At 37.1% G+C, this 15,229-nt stretch overlaps 1 protein-coding gene across 1 annotated transcript in view; it reads right to left on the minus strand.

Moving 5' to 3' along the window:
- Positions 1-15,229, minus strand: part of LOC150080278 (cytoplasmic dynein 1 intermediate chain-like) — a 389,556-nt gene that overhangs the window by 128,124 nt on the left and 246,203 nt on the right.

The raw sequence follows: 15,229 nt of genomic DNA on the forward strand, positions 1-15,229 counted from the left end.
TCAAATATATAACATAATATATAAAACATATAACAAATTACAAAACAGTCAAATAATACATTACAAATGAAGTGAAAGTTATACTACTGTTATACCAGGAATGAATCAGTATAGCATTTTTATTATTATAATGGCACCAGAGCTTGTTGCTTTGTTCATATTAATATTGTGTATCACTATCAATATGGGCAAAGTGATATAGTATATAGAAGTGTGCATTTGTATACAACTTATGAGGACTGAAAAGCCTGAAAAAACTCAGTGAGAAAAATCCTAATCTCTCTGTTGGAGATTGGCTCAGTCTCAAATGAAGAAGACTAGAAATTTCTCTAGTCTGCAAAGGAATCAGACCCAGACCTCTTTAAACAAGCAGTAGATGTATCATTCCGACTAAGTTGCCATAGAGGTCATTGTAATGGTACAAATCAGTCCTACTATTTATGTCCCTATATTTCCTGTTAAATTTTTAGTCCTAGCTATTATAAGTCAGCCTTCTTACTTCTAATTCTTGCTCTTACGAAGAAAGGCTTAAGTTTTGCAGATTACAATGTTTGGAGACTAGGCACCTGCAAGGTGATCTGATTGAGGTGTATAAAGCCTTGAATGGTTTGAGCATGCTCAATGCTGATGGGATTCTTCCTCTTTTTCAGAATAATCACCTGAGAGGGCATAAATTCAAATTGAGGAAAGACAGTTGTAGGATAGGTGTGCAGAAGTTTGCCTTTAGCCAGCAGGTAGTTGATTGGTGGAACAGACTTCCATTTTAAAAATTACAGCTGTGAATTACAAGCTTGTAAAAGCGATAAGTGTTTGCCTTTTTATTTACCTAATTGTTATTTTAAATTGTACTTTATACGTAGTCCTATAGTTATAGTTACGCTGGTTATTTTTATTTTTAATTTAGATAAAGAGTTTTTGTAGATTACTACTTAATATACGTAAAACCGTTACTTCGTTCGAATCTTGCAGCCATTGTTTTTGTATAGAGTAGTAGGGAATTCAAATTTTTAATTGTGTTAACTAGGTAGCTCTAACGTATAATTATATAGTGTAATACGCATCACTGTTTCAATTAGATAGCGTAGTATTGACATTTAATTAATTAAATTTATTGATCTTATTAATTAAAAATATCATGCCCCAGACTAGAGCAGCAAAGCAATGGGCACAAAGTGGTAGGAGTGTTGTGACTCGGGGTGGAACTGAGGAGGGCGATTCTCCAACACATCACAGCCTAAAAAAATGTGCAACTTGTGAAATGTTTGCCGAACTCTGGAACAGAACATGATATTGCCATGGGGGATATCTTTGTGTGTGTGTGCGCAATGTAAGGAATGTAAGGAAATCAGGTGACAACTCAGCGTTGTTATGGGCCTATGTGAGAGCTTGAAGGACAGGGTGGATGCCCTCAAAGGATCTAAATGAAGGGGCCCATCAAGCTCTCAGCTGCCCACATCAACATCAGAGCTTGCACTTGGTCATCGTGCGAAACAGCGGCAACCCCCAAGGCAGAATGCGCTGGTCCCACAGGAACTAGTAGTTGTTGCTGATTCTATTGTCATCTTTTAAGGGCACAAAAGGTGAAATAGTTGTACATGTTGGCACTAATGATATTAAGAGCAGGAGACCGGCAGAATTACTTAACAAGTACAGGTCACTGTTGAACAACAGGCGTGAATTAGGGTTGAATTTGAAAGTGTCTGCAATTCTGCCCAGTTATGATAGGAGGGAGTATATGGTGAGAGCCTTATCAATCAATTTCGCCTTGGAAAGATTGTGCAAGGCTCAAGGGGTAGAATTTTTTTCAGCCTGGTCTGTACTTGTTAACAGGGGAGACTGCTTCTGTTAACAAGTACAGACCAGGCTGAAAAAGCATCACCAAGCCTATGATGCTATTGAGGCAGTGTTAGGTGGGTCGGAAAACTACTAGCTTGGGGGGGGATACAAGGACTAAAAGTTTAACAGCAGCCGCAGGCAAAGGTGAAGGTGATTCTTGCACAACTTCTATTAGAATGAGTAGCGACCTGGAGCGAGGGTTGTTGGGGTGGATGGCAGTCATCGTGAAATAGGTGGGTATATGGGATGTGTTAGGGTGAATAGGAATAGGTGCATGTATGTTTGCATGTATACCAATGCTAGAAGTATAGTAAATAAATTTGATGAATTTGAAGTGTTGGTCAAGATATCAAAGGCAGATATTGTTGGGATAGCAGAGACATGGTGTCACCCAGATATAAGAAATGCAGAACTGGAATTTGGGGAGTACAGAAAGGATAGGAAGGGAGAAGGTGTTATGCTGTTAATTAAGAAAAACATAAAATCAAAAGAAGTGCACCCAGTTGATATAGATGAACAGTGCACTGTTGAGTCAGTTTGGTGTGACAAAAGCACTGCAAAAGCAAAAATAAGAGTAGGAGTGTGTTATAGGCCTAATGACTCGAATGAGTATAATGAACAATTGTACAGAGAAATAGAGTGGGCTAGTAAATCAGAATGTCTTATAATGGGGGATTTTAACTTTCCAGATATTGACTGGAACTTGTGGATTGGTCACTCTCACACTAGTCAGACTTTTATGGATTTATTGGATGAGTTTTCTGCAGCAGCATGTTCGAGAGGCAACCAGAGAGAGTAATACTCTTGATGTGGTTATCAGCAGTGATCATTCGCTTATAAAGAATTTGCAGATAAAGGAACCACTAGTTGGCAGTGATCACAGTGTACTGATGTGGGATTTACTTAAAGATTTAATTACCATCAGGGGTAAAGGAAAGGGTTTTTTCTTCCGTAAAGGTGAGTACAGTGGTCTCAGACTGTTTTTAAATTCTGTACAGTGGGATCAACTGACGATGTTACCCACAGTAAATTCTAAGTGGGAAGCATTCAAGGAATTAATCCTGGATGCTACTAAAAGTTTCATACCTATTAAGAAATATTGTTCAAGGTTTAGGCCTAAATGGTTATCAAATGAACTAATGACACTCGTAACACAGAAGAAAAATGCATGGGATGCATATAAATTATCAAGCGACTCAGAAGCCTATGGTAGATATAAGCTAGTCTGTAATCAGGCGTAGGCAGATTACGAGAAATCCTTGGCAAAAGATGCTACGAAAAACAGCAAGGATTTCTTTTCTTATATAAACTCTAAAAGGAAGGGGATGAATCTGATTGGTCCACTTGACATCGATGGTTCAACTGTTGATGATCCTGCTCAGATAGCAAACAAACTGAATGAGTATTTTGCATCTACATTCACACATTAGGAATTATTAAGGTTTGAAAATGGCAGAAGGTTACCAAATTGTAGCAGGGTACTTAATGATTTTGTAATAACTGAGAGCAAAGTGGAGGAGAAATTGTTGAAGTTAAGAAAAGCACCTGGGGTGGATGGGATCTATCCAGTTACATTAAAGGAGTCAGCAAAGCAACTAAACAAATCCTTAGCCATAATTATGAGAGCATCCTTGGACTCAGGGGAGATTCCCACGGACTGGAAATGTGCAAATGTATCCCCAATTCACAAAGGGGGATCGAAGGGTGACAAGTAATTACAGACCAGTTAGTTTAACTTCTGTTCTGGGTAAAATAATGGAGTCACTGGTTAAAGATGTATTGCAGGATCATCTAGACAAGACTGCAGCAATAATTCAGACCCAGCGTGGGTTTGTTAAGGGAAAGTCTTGTCTGACAAATTTGATTGGTTATTATGATGTGGTTACAAAGGAACTGGATGCATAAAATAATTTTGATATCATATATTTGGATTTCAGGAAAGCTTTTGACACTGTTGCGCATGGAAGACTATTGTACAAATCGGAGAAGAATGGTATTAAGGGTGGAGCAGAATGGTATTAAGGGTAAGTTGCTACAATGGATAAAAGGAATAGTTAATTGGGAGAAGACAGAGGGTCGTGATCAATGGGTGCTGCTCTTCGTGGACTAATGTTATTAGTGGAGTCCCACAGGGTTCGGTGTTGGGTCCACTGTTGTTTTGTATATTTATCAATGATATTGATGAAGGTATATCAGGCTTAATGTCAAAGTTTGCAGATGATACAAAGGTTGGCAGGGTTGTTAATGACAGTAATGGGAGTGTGTTACTGCAACAGGATCTAGATAATTTGGGCAGATGGGTTAAGAAATGGCAACTGAAGTTTAACCTTGACAAATGCAAAGTACTGCATATGGGTAGAAGTAACCCGAGAGAAAAGTACCATCTGTGTGATACTACACTTAAGGTGGTAGAAAATGAAAAAGACCTGGGAGTAATTGTGCAGTCAGATATGAAGTTTTCTGAGCAATGCAGACAGGCTGCTAGGGCAGGTCATGGGGTTTTGTCAATGATATATAGGAATTTTGCTAGCAGGGAAAAGGAAGTGATTGTCCCTCTGTATAAGGCAATGGTCAAGCCACGCCTTGAGTACTGTGTACAGGTCTGGAGGCCTCATTTTAGGAAGGATATCAATTTGCTTGAGCATGTGCAGAGAAGGGCAACAAGATTGGTGAGGGGAATGAAGGGATCCTCTTACCAAGAGAGGCTTAAGTTCTGCAAATTGCAGTGGCTGGACACTAGGCACCTGTGCGGTGATCTGATTGAGGTGTATAAGGCCTTGAATGGGTTGAGCAAGCTGAATTCTGATGGGATCCTTCCACTTGTTCAGATTACAAACCTAAGGGGGCATAAATTCAAATTAAGAAAAGACAGATGTAGAATAGATGTGCGGAAATTTGCCTTTAGCCAGCGGGTGGTTAATTGCTGGAACAAACTTCCATCTGTCGTTGTGGAAATTGATAGGTTGAATAAATTTAAGGAGGAACTGGACAGGCATTTGGAGGGAATGGTGTGATTTTTTTTTTTTTCCCTCCTTTGGCTGATGCTGCATACACTTGCTTTCTTGCATCACATGCCACTACTGACTACTTTTGTGGTGGAAGTTGACAGCCTAATAAATTTAAGGCTGAGCTGGACAGATATTTGGAACGAAAAGAGGGGTGAAATCGGAGCTTTTTTTTGGCTGATGCTGCATAAGCTTGCTTTCTTGCATCGTATGTCTCTTCTAATGCTAATGCTTGCTTGATGCCATTTTTTCAACTTTTAGGTCTGTTTTTGGATCTATTAATCTTCATTTTTCTTCTAGTATCTGTTTAGCTAATTTCCCTTCTCTTCTCTATGTTACTTAAAACTCACATTTCTGAAGACTCAAATTTTTGATTGATTCTTTTGTTTCTTAACTAAATAAAACCCCACAGTTAAATAGGCTTAAATCAATCTCTTATAAATACTTTTAGTCTAAAGACAATCTGAGTCAAATAAAAAATATAAAATTACTTAATTATGTTATTTTTAGGGTAATTTGTGTAATATATGATTAAAACTCAATAAATTTATAATTTTGCTCTAATTCACATTGCTCTTGATCAGCTTTCTATTACTTAATATCTAAGTTATATCACTTCAAGAAAAGTGAGAAAAAGTGAAAAAAAAAAAAAAAGTGAGAACGCTCGACATTTAATGAATTTGATTTCTACATATTATAAAACTCATTTATCCATCAACACTACAATATGCTTTTTTTTTTTTTAAACTGCAATGCCACAATATCGAGGCAGTAAAACTGCCTCAATATTGTAACTAGGGAAGAAACTAGGGCTTACAATGCCGAGATCCCAAATCCTGGTCATTCAAATAGCGGTATTAATACAAAAATAATGGTTTTTCGGTACTAATTTTAAAAAATAATTGTTTATAATTTAATCACATAAAGGTTATAAAATCACCTTTATGTGATTATGCCATCCTTATCTCTACTAGCAAATGTTCGATAAATCATCAATAGGAACACCATGCAACATTGCAACCTGTCCATAATTCTCGGACAACTTCATGTCTGACCATATCGTAACTCCCACGTCCCATTCCTCCACTAGTGACTTTAGTTCAACTTCACCAAGTGTATAAGTTATTTTGGGGTTGCTGTTCCCCAGGTGATTATGCCATCCTTATCTCTACTAGCAAATGTTCGATAAATCATCAATAGGACACCATGCAACATTGCAACCTGTCCATAATTCTCGGACAACTTCATGTCTGACCATATCGTAACTCCCACGTCCCATTCCTCCACTAGTGACTTTAGTTCAACTTCACCAAGTGTATAAGTTATTTTGGGGTTGCTGTTCCCCAGGTGTTAAGGTTGAAATTGAAAGTGTCTGCAATTCTGCCCAGACACGATAGGAGGGAGTATATGATGAGAGCCCTGTCAATCAATTCGGCCCTGGAAAGATTGTGCAGGGCTCAAGGGGTAGAATTTTTTTCAGCCTGGTCTGTACTTGTTAACAGGAGAGACTGCTTCTACAGGGATGGGATACACTTAAATAGAAAGGGTGCAAGAATGTTTGCTGATGCTATCGAGGCAATGTTAGGTGGGTCGGAAAACTGCTAGATTGGGGGGATACAAGGACTAATAGATTAACAGTAGCCACTGGCAGAGGTGAAAGTGATTCTTGCACTGCTTCTATTGGAATGAGCCGCAGCCTGGAAAATAAGATGCAGGATATTTCAGAGACTGCTGGGAATCATTGGGGTACAAGTAAACACATGGGTTGTGTTAGGGTAGCTAAGAAAAAGAACAGGTGCATGTATACTTGTGTGTACACCAATGCTAGGAGTTTAGTAAATAAATTTGATGAATTTGAGGTGTTGCTCAAAACATAAAAGGCAGATATTGTGGGGATTTCAGAGACGTGGTGTCACACAGATATAAGAAATGCAGAACTGGAATTTGGGGAGTACAATGTCTACAGAAAGGATAGACAGGATAGGAAGGGAGGAGGGGTTATGCTATTAGTTAAAAAACACATAAAATCCAAGGAAGTGAAGCCAGTCGACATCGCTGGACAGTGCAGTGTCGAGTCAGTTTGGTGTGACATAAGCATTGGGAGATCAAAATTGAGAGTAGGAGTGTGCTATAGGCCTAATGACTCTGATGAGTATAATAAGAAACTGTTCGGAGAAATAGAGTGGGCCAGTAAATCAGTGAGTCTTATAATGGGGGATTTTAATTTCCCAGATATTGACTGGAATTTGGGGGCTGGTCACTCACACAGTAGCAAGGCTTTTGTGGATTTATTGGATGATTGTTTTCTACATCAGCATGTTCGGGAGGCAACTAGAGGGAGTAATACTCTTGATTTGATTATCAGTAGTGATTCTTCATGCATTAAGAATCTGCAGATAAATGAACCACTTGGTGGCAGTGATCACAGTGTGCTGAAGTGGGAGTTACTCAAAGAGGTAACTACCATTAGGGGTAAAGGGAAGGGGTATTGCTTTCGTAAAGGCGACTACAATGGACTGAGACAGTATTTAAATTCTATACAGTGGGATCAACTGATGATATTGCCAACAGCAAATTCAAAATGGGAAGCATTCAAAGAACTTATCGTGGAAGCTACTAGGCTTTACATACCAACTAAGAAATATTGTTCAAGGTTTAGGACTAAATGGTTGTCACATGAACTAATGAGGCATATGGCAGAGAAGAAAAATGCATGGGATACATACAAATTAACACGTGACACGGACGCCTATGATAGATACAAGTTGATCTGTAACCAAGTTACAAAGGAGGTTAGGCAGGCGAAGGCAGATTACGAGAGATCCTTGGCAAGGGATGCGAAGAAAAACAGCAAAGAGTTCTTTACTTATGTAAACTCTAGAAGGAAGGGGATGAATCAGATTGGTCCACTTGAGATCGATGGGTCAACTGTTGATGACCCTGCTCGGGTAGCTAACAAACTAAATGAATATTTTGCATCGACATTCACACATGAGGAGTTATTCAGCGAGGGGAATGCCAGAGATGTATTCAACTCTAGCAGTAAGCTAGAGAATCTTGTAATAACTGAGAGCAAAGTGGAGGAGAAATTGTTGAAGATAAACACAAGAAAGGCACCTGGGGTGGATGGGATCTATCCAGTTATATTAAAGGAGGCAGCAAAGGAGGTAAGCAAACCCTTAGCCATAATTATGAGAGCTTCCTTGGACTCAGGGGAGGTACCCATTGACTGGAGATGTGCAAATGTGACCCCAATTCACAAAGGGGGATCAAAGGCTGACACAAGTAATTATAGACCTGTGAGTTTAACTTCTGTTCCCGGAAAATTAATGGAGGCACTGGTGAAAGAAGCACTGCAGGATCATCTAGACAAGACTTCAGTTATAGCTAGGACACAGCATGGTTTTGTTAAGGGGAAGTCTTGCCTGACCAATTTGATTGGATACTATGATGCAGTCACAGAAGAACTGGATGCAGGGAATAACTTTGATATTATATACTTGGATCTTAGAAAGGCTTTTGATACTGTTGCACATGGAAGACTGCTGCACAAATTGGAGCAGTGTGGCATTGGAGGCAAGTTGCTGCTATGGATAAAGGGGTGGTTGAGGGGGAGAAGACAGAGAGTGGTAATCAATGGACACTGCTCATCGTGGACTAATGTTATTAGTGGAGTCCCTCAGGGTTCAGTATTGGGGCCTTTATTGTTTTCTGTATTTATAAATGATATTGATGATGGTATATCAGGCTTAATGTCCAAGTTTGCAGACGATACGAAGGTTGGCAGGGCTGTCAAGGACACTACTGACACTATGCTGCTGCAACAGGATTTGGAAAGGTTGAGCAGATGGGCTTCGAGGTGGCAAATGAAGTTTAACATTGACAAATGTAAAGTACTACATATGGGAAACAGCAACCCCAGAGCAACGTATCAACTCTGTGGTACTACACTGACAGTGGTAGAGAATGAAAGGGACCTGGGGGTGGTGGTGCAGGCAGATATGAAGTTCTCTGAGCAGTGCAGACGAGCTGCAAGAGTAGCTCATGGTGTATTTCAATGATATATAGGAATTTTTCTAGCAGGGATAAGGAGGTGATTATTCCCTTGTATAAGGCAATGGTCAGGCCACACCTAGAGTACTGTATACAGGCCTGGAGGCCTCATTTCAGGAAGGATGTAGAGCTGCTGGAACGAGTACAGAGAAGGGCAACTAGATTGGTGAATGGGACAAAGGGGTTCTCTTACGAAGAAAGGCTTAAGTTTTGCAAATTACAGTGTCTGGAAACTAGGCACCAGCGGGGTGATCTGATAGAAGTGTACAAAGCCTTGAATGGTTTGAGCATGCTCAATGCTGATGGGATTCTTCCTCTAGCTCAGAAAAATCACCTGAGAGGGCATAAATTCAAATTGAGGAAAGACAGATGTAGGACAGATGTGCGGAAATTTGCCTTTAGCCAGCGGGTGGTTGGTGGGTGGAACAGACTTCCATCCCTTGTCGTGGAAGTTGATAGCCTAAATAAGTTTAAGGCTCAGCTGGACAGGTATTTCGAACGAACAGAGGGGTGAAGTGGAAGTGGTTATTTTTATTTATTTATGTTACTTTTTTTTTTTTTTTTTTTTTTGGCTGATGCTGCATAAGCTTGCTTTCTTGCATCAAATGCCTCTACTAATGCTAATGCTAATGCTAAAGACCTTACATTTTGCTGAATTAAAGCACTGCTGCCACTTTTCTGACCATCCCGGAAATCTATATAGGTCACTGTGAAGCTCTGATTGGCGGTGATCATTAACTACTCTACTGATCATTACATCATCAACAAGTTTAGACATCACACCATCTATCTCTTCATAGATGTCATTTAAGATAATCAAAAACCACATTGGTCCCAATACTGATCCTTGGGGGAACCCCACTTACATTAACCCAATGTGAGGAATAACCATTTACCACAACCCTCTGCCTGGTGCCCTCAAGCCATCGTGCTATCTACCTAAGGATTTTCCCTATGGTTCCAGGCTGTTACAACTTATAAAGTAACCACTCATGTGAGACTGAGTCAAATGCTTTGCTGAAATCTAAATAAACAATGTCAAATTTATTCCCTAAATCCAGCTCACGAGTGACCCTGTCAAAATGGCTAACCAGATTTGTTACACATGATTTTCCCTTTACAAAACAATGCTGTGTATCCTACAAAACTTCATTTCCATCTATCTAAATGATCCTGAATTCCACCCTTGATCATTGCCTCCATGATTTTCCCCACTACTGAAGTTAGACTGGCCAGCCGGTAATTTCCCATTACAATCCTAGAACTGCCTTTATGCTCCAATTTACACCAACTTATAAACTCATAACAACGGAATCTCTCCTGAGTCCAGTGATGCTCTCATAACTAGCCTTAATAGTTCAATGCACTCACTTGCTGCCTCCTTTAAGATTATAGGATATATGCCATCAACCACAAAAGCCTTACTCGCCTGTAGGTGCAAAAGTTTTCTCACTAAATAATCATTTGAAATTTCAACATCATTAATTAAATTTTTTTCAACTTCACTCCCATAATATCTCATTGACACAAAGGGTTTTTTTATCTGTAAATATCGATGCAAAGTAACTGCTGAGTTCATCTGCAACATCAGTTGGGGATATCTAATACTATCCCAAGCATATGAGTCTGATCTGATCTGTACTTCTCTTCTTTGCATTTATATATGTGAGGAATTCCTTAACTGCACTCTTTGCTCTCTTCTTCATTCCTTATTCCCACTCTTTGCTCTCACCCAGATTCAGTAAAGATACTATAGTGAAAATTATACTTCGCTTAATAAAACGTCTTTCTCCTTCAGCAAATGATGAACATAATTCAACCATGGAAGACCAACATAGAACAGAATATGTGTTCCACAAATTCTTTCCAAAATAAGGAATTACCTGACTCCAATGAGATTTTAAAAGATAAACTTGGGTCAGAAATTAATGAAATACTTTTAACTATTTTTGCTAAAAAAGTTCAAAGCCTAGGAAATATGGACTGAGATCGTCTACGATTATCTCAGTACAATAGTAGAAGCACAGAATCCGAAAGGACATTTTCTGCCGTTAATCAAATATGTACCACAATTAGATCCATTTTAAACAATCATACTTTGATTGCTTATATTTCTTAAGAGCTCACATTCGGACAGGTAGTGTGGATGCTTCAGAGCTCACGCTGGGTCTGACAGACCCATGTCATTTTTATATTTGATTTTCTTGGTGAAAGAATTTTGCGACAATGGTGCAATTTCCAATACCTTCCCAAAATGCTATCTTCTAGTCAAATGAGTAGTGAAAACGTGTTTTCTTGCAGACTAAGATCATACAAGGTAAAAGTTTTAAAACTCTTAGTGCTCACACTGGGTCTCAGAGACCAAGTGCGAGCATTGATGCTACATTTTTTAAAAGCTTAAAAATTATTTTATTGTTCTTCTATTGACTATTTTATTGTTTAACATTAGTCATAACTCATATTTCTCTTTTTCCAGATTCTATTAGCATGAAGTTTTAATTTTCAAAATCTCCTAACCATGAATACATCCAAGGGATGCTGAACAACTCAGAGATATGTTAGAAACCCTTTAAAAGTTGAATCATATGAATCTTTTGAGGAGGAAGAGCCTGAAGAAGACTGCTTTGAGAGCAGGCTAGAAGAAACAGATACTGAACAGGAAATTTCTAGTGACCAAGGAGTAGAACAAATAGAAATAGATTCTTACTTTTTTGTGAAAGATGGACTCACCAAATGGAAAAAGATCAAACCAAATTCAGCTCTGAGAAGTGGATCGCATAACATTGTAATGCAACCGTCTGGTGTGAAAGGAGAAGCCAAGGCTAGCAAAAGTCCAATAGAATGCTGGAGCCATTTCATCAGTGAGGACATTCTCACAATAATAGTTGAGAACACCAATAATTACACTAAGGATGTAAAAAGCCATTATGGAAAGGAAAGAGATGCAAAATTTACCTCAAAAGAAGAAATGAAGGCTTTGATAGGGCTTTTGTACCTAGCTGGAGCCATGTGAAGTGGAAGGCAAAACATTTATGATTTGTGGGCAACAGATGGTACAGGGACTGAATGTTTCGCTTGGTTGTCTTTGCCTCGATTCAAATTTCTTTTACAATGTATTAGATTTGATGATAAATCTACTTGAAGTGAAAGACAAAAAACTGATAAGCTTGCACCAATTAGAGAAGCAGTTGAAATATTTGTGCAGAACTGTAAGAATACCTATTCAGTGCCAGAATATGTAATGGTTGATGAAAAGCTTGAAGCAAAGCATTCCGAGGTAGGTGCAGCTTTAGGCAATATATCCACAGCAAACCAAGTAAGTATGAGATTAAGATTTTTGCTTTAGTAGATGCATCTAAGTTTTACACAAGTAATATGGAGGTGTATGTTGGAACACAACCAGATGGCCCATATAAAATCAGTAACAGTCCTGGGGATGTCGTTGAACACTTGTGTGTAAAATAATTTCAGGAACTGGTAGAAATATAAATTTAGACAACTGGTTCACTAGTTATGAGTTAGAACAAAAAATGCTAATTTCTCACAAGCTAACGTTAGTTGTAACTTTGAGAAAGAACAAACAGATTCCTCAGAATTTTATAAGTATTGAAAAGAGAAAGGAAAAGACAAGTCTATTTGATTTTCAGGACAACTGCACTTTGGTTTCTTACATACCAAAAAAGAAAAATAATGTCTTGTTGCTTTCTACTCTACATAATGATGACAAGGTAGTGAGAACACAGGAGAGCAACATAAACCTGAAATAATAACATTTTATAATGCCACCAAAGGCGGAGTTGATCGAATGTGTTCAACATATAATTGTGCAAGAAATACTAGAAGGTGGCCAATGGTTGTATTCTACAACTTACTAAATGTTGCTGGAATTAATGGATATGTCATTTTTTATGAAAATAAAAACACAGCAATGACAAATAGGCATTTTCTGCAGAGTTTGTGTCTTGAACTTGTGCATGAACATATCATGGCAAGGGCAGAATCCAAGACTTTGCCGTTAGAATTAAGATCTAGACTATCTAAAATCGTGGGAAAGACTACAAAGAGATAGCATCCTACAAATCGAAAACAAAGAAGATGCTACTAATGTCAAGGGAAAGATGCGATATTTTGTTCAAAATGTTACAAATTCCTTTGTTTAGAACAGATCAATGTTTTGTGCAATGAATGCTACAAGTATAATTGTGAGCTGGAATAAGGATTTTACACTGTTTTTTTTTTTTTTTTTTAAATTGAAATTTTATTTCTATGTATTGAATTTTAAAATAAATTTCATGTTATGAAATGTTTGAATTATTTTTACAATAATTTCTTTTGTATTTTTCATAGGAATTGAGTTTTATATAATTTTTTAATGTGAAATGCTTTGGTTTAACCTTTTGTTTTCTTTTTTCATGATTTAGCAAGTTAATAAATGTTTTATAAAGCCCTGTAAATTCATTTTCAAACTTAGGACCTTATTTAATTAAAAAAAAAAAATACTGGGTCTATGAGACCCAAGGTGAGCATTCTTGTCTGAAAAAGAGTGCAAGCTCTGAAGCGTTAAACATAACTAAACTTTGCAGTAACAATATGTATTTTTTTTGTTTTTAGAATAACTGTATTTTTAACGATTTTTTTTCAGAATATTTATTATTGCAATAAAAGTTTATTTAAAACATGAATTCAAGTGATTACAGTACTTGTTTTTCATTACTTTTTTTTTCATTACTTTATTGCACCTAATTATCATCAAAATTTATTGAGAAAAACGTTTGTTTTTGGAATACCAGTATCCCGGTTTCATAAATAAAAATACCGAAATGCCGGTAGTAAGATTTTGACCGGTATTGTAAACCCTAGAACAAACTCAAATATATTGTAACTAGGGAACAAACTCAATTATACAATTCTGGAATTTCATAATTAAAAATTAATCTTTTTTTTTTCTGATTTATATATCCTGAACTTAATTCTTTTTCAATATCTTTAAATGATATACGGTATGTTTTACACATTAAAAATGTGTAAGAGGATTACCTCAGTAATTTCTTGCAAAACACTCCAATATCAACACTCTCTATCGTAGAAATGAATTTAGTAAAATTACCTAAATGTATCTTTACACCCGAAGGAAAATTGATGATCCAACATATCTGGTCATCATCATCATCATCAGCCATTTTCAATCCACTGCAGGATGAAGGCCTCTCCAGAAACTTTCCAGTTCCTTCTGTTTTGTGCAATGGCCATCCATTTACTACCCACAAACTCATGAATTTCATCTATCCATCTCCAACATATCTGGTATCAATAGTTTAAGAGCTCCAAACTTGACACCAAAAATACATCAAATCAACAACCAATACTTATGAGTGAAAAAAAAGACATTAGCATCATTAAATAAAATATTAATTTATTTATTTATTTTACACGTGCAAAACTTGAGGGAAAGATCTCTGACAAACATATACAGGATGAGCATAATTTAAGCTCACTTATACCAATGAATCTTTAACTGTCACAGTTTGTCAGTGAACAATGAAATTTAGAATAATTTAGGTGAAAAGAAACTCACCAAAAACATAAAATAAAAAAGTAATGCTAACAGCAGACAATGTGATGCCAACATCACACTTATTTAAAGTCATGCTTCACATGCCATCCATCATTTCAAACAATGTGATGGCAGTCAAGGATAACATTTTCCTACAATGGCATATAACAGATCAGGCATACTGTTGTTATGCAACACTAGCTTTCAAATCCATTTTGAGTAAATGTTTGTGTAACATTAGCCTTTAGACAGTCAAAAGTCACATAAGGAAAAATTTGGTAAACAAGATGGCTACCTAGTACAGTATATCCTGGTTAATTCAATACTGAATTACTCAAAATGTGATGTATTTTGAAGTCACCATTGTTCCCTGACCAATGATATAGACTTCTAAATGCATTGCAGCATGAATTATTCAAAATAAATCTAAAATGAAATTCAAAGCCTAAACTGGGTTCCATGACATATGAGTAGCTTGCTAATTTGAAAAGGCTGCTGAAATTAACTAACAACAAACATTTATAACAAAATTATATGGTACTATAATGAAAATTTTCTACAGTGTATATATCATTATACAGTACCTTTCAATTTTACATTTCTATTCTTCCCCAAGGATCATTACACATGGAAAGAAAAAAAAAAAAATCACTGATTGCTAAAGATATAAAATGCTTGATTAATGCAGGCACCGTGCATCTTCAAATTACCACACATTAGTCAATTTGGTAAAAAAAGAACAACAATGAATTAAAATATTTTAATAGCCAGAAAGAAATTA

The sequence above is a fragment of the Mastigoproctus giganteus genome, chromosome 9, assembly GCF_048544385.1.
Source record: "Mastigoproctus giganteus isolate SK-2022 chromosome 9, ASM4854438v1, whole genome shotgun sequence".
NCBI lineage: Eukaryota > Metazoa > Arthropoda > Arachnida > Uropygi > Thelyphonidae > Mastigoproctus > Mastigoproctus giganteus.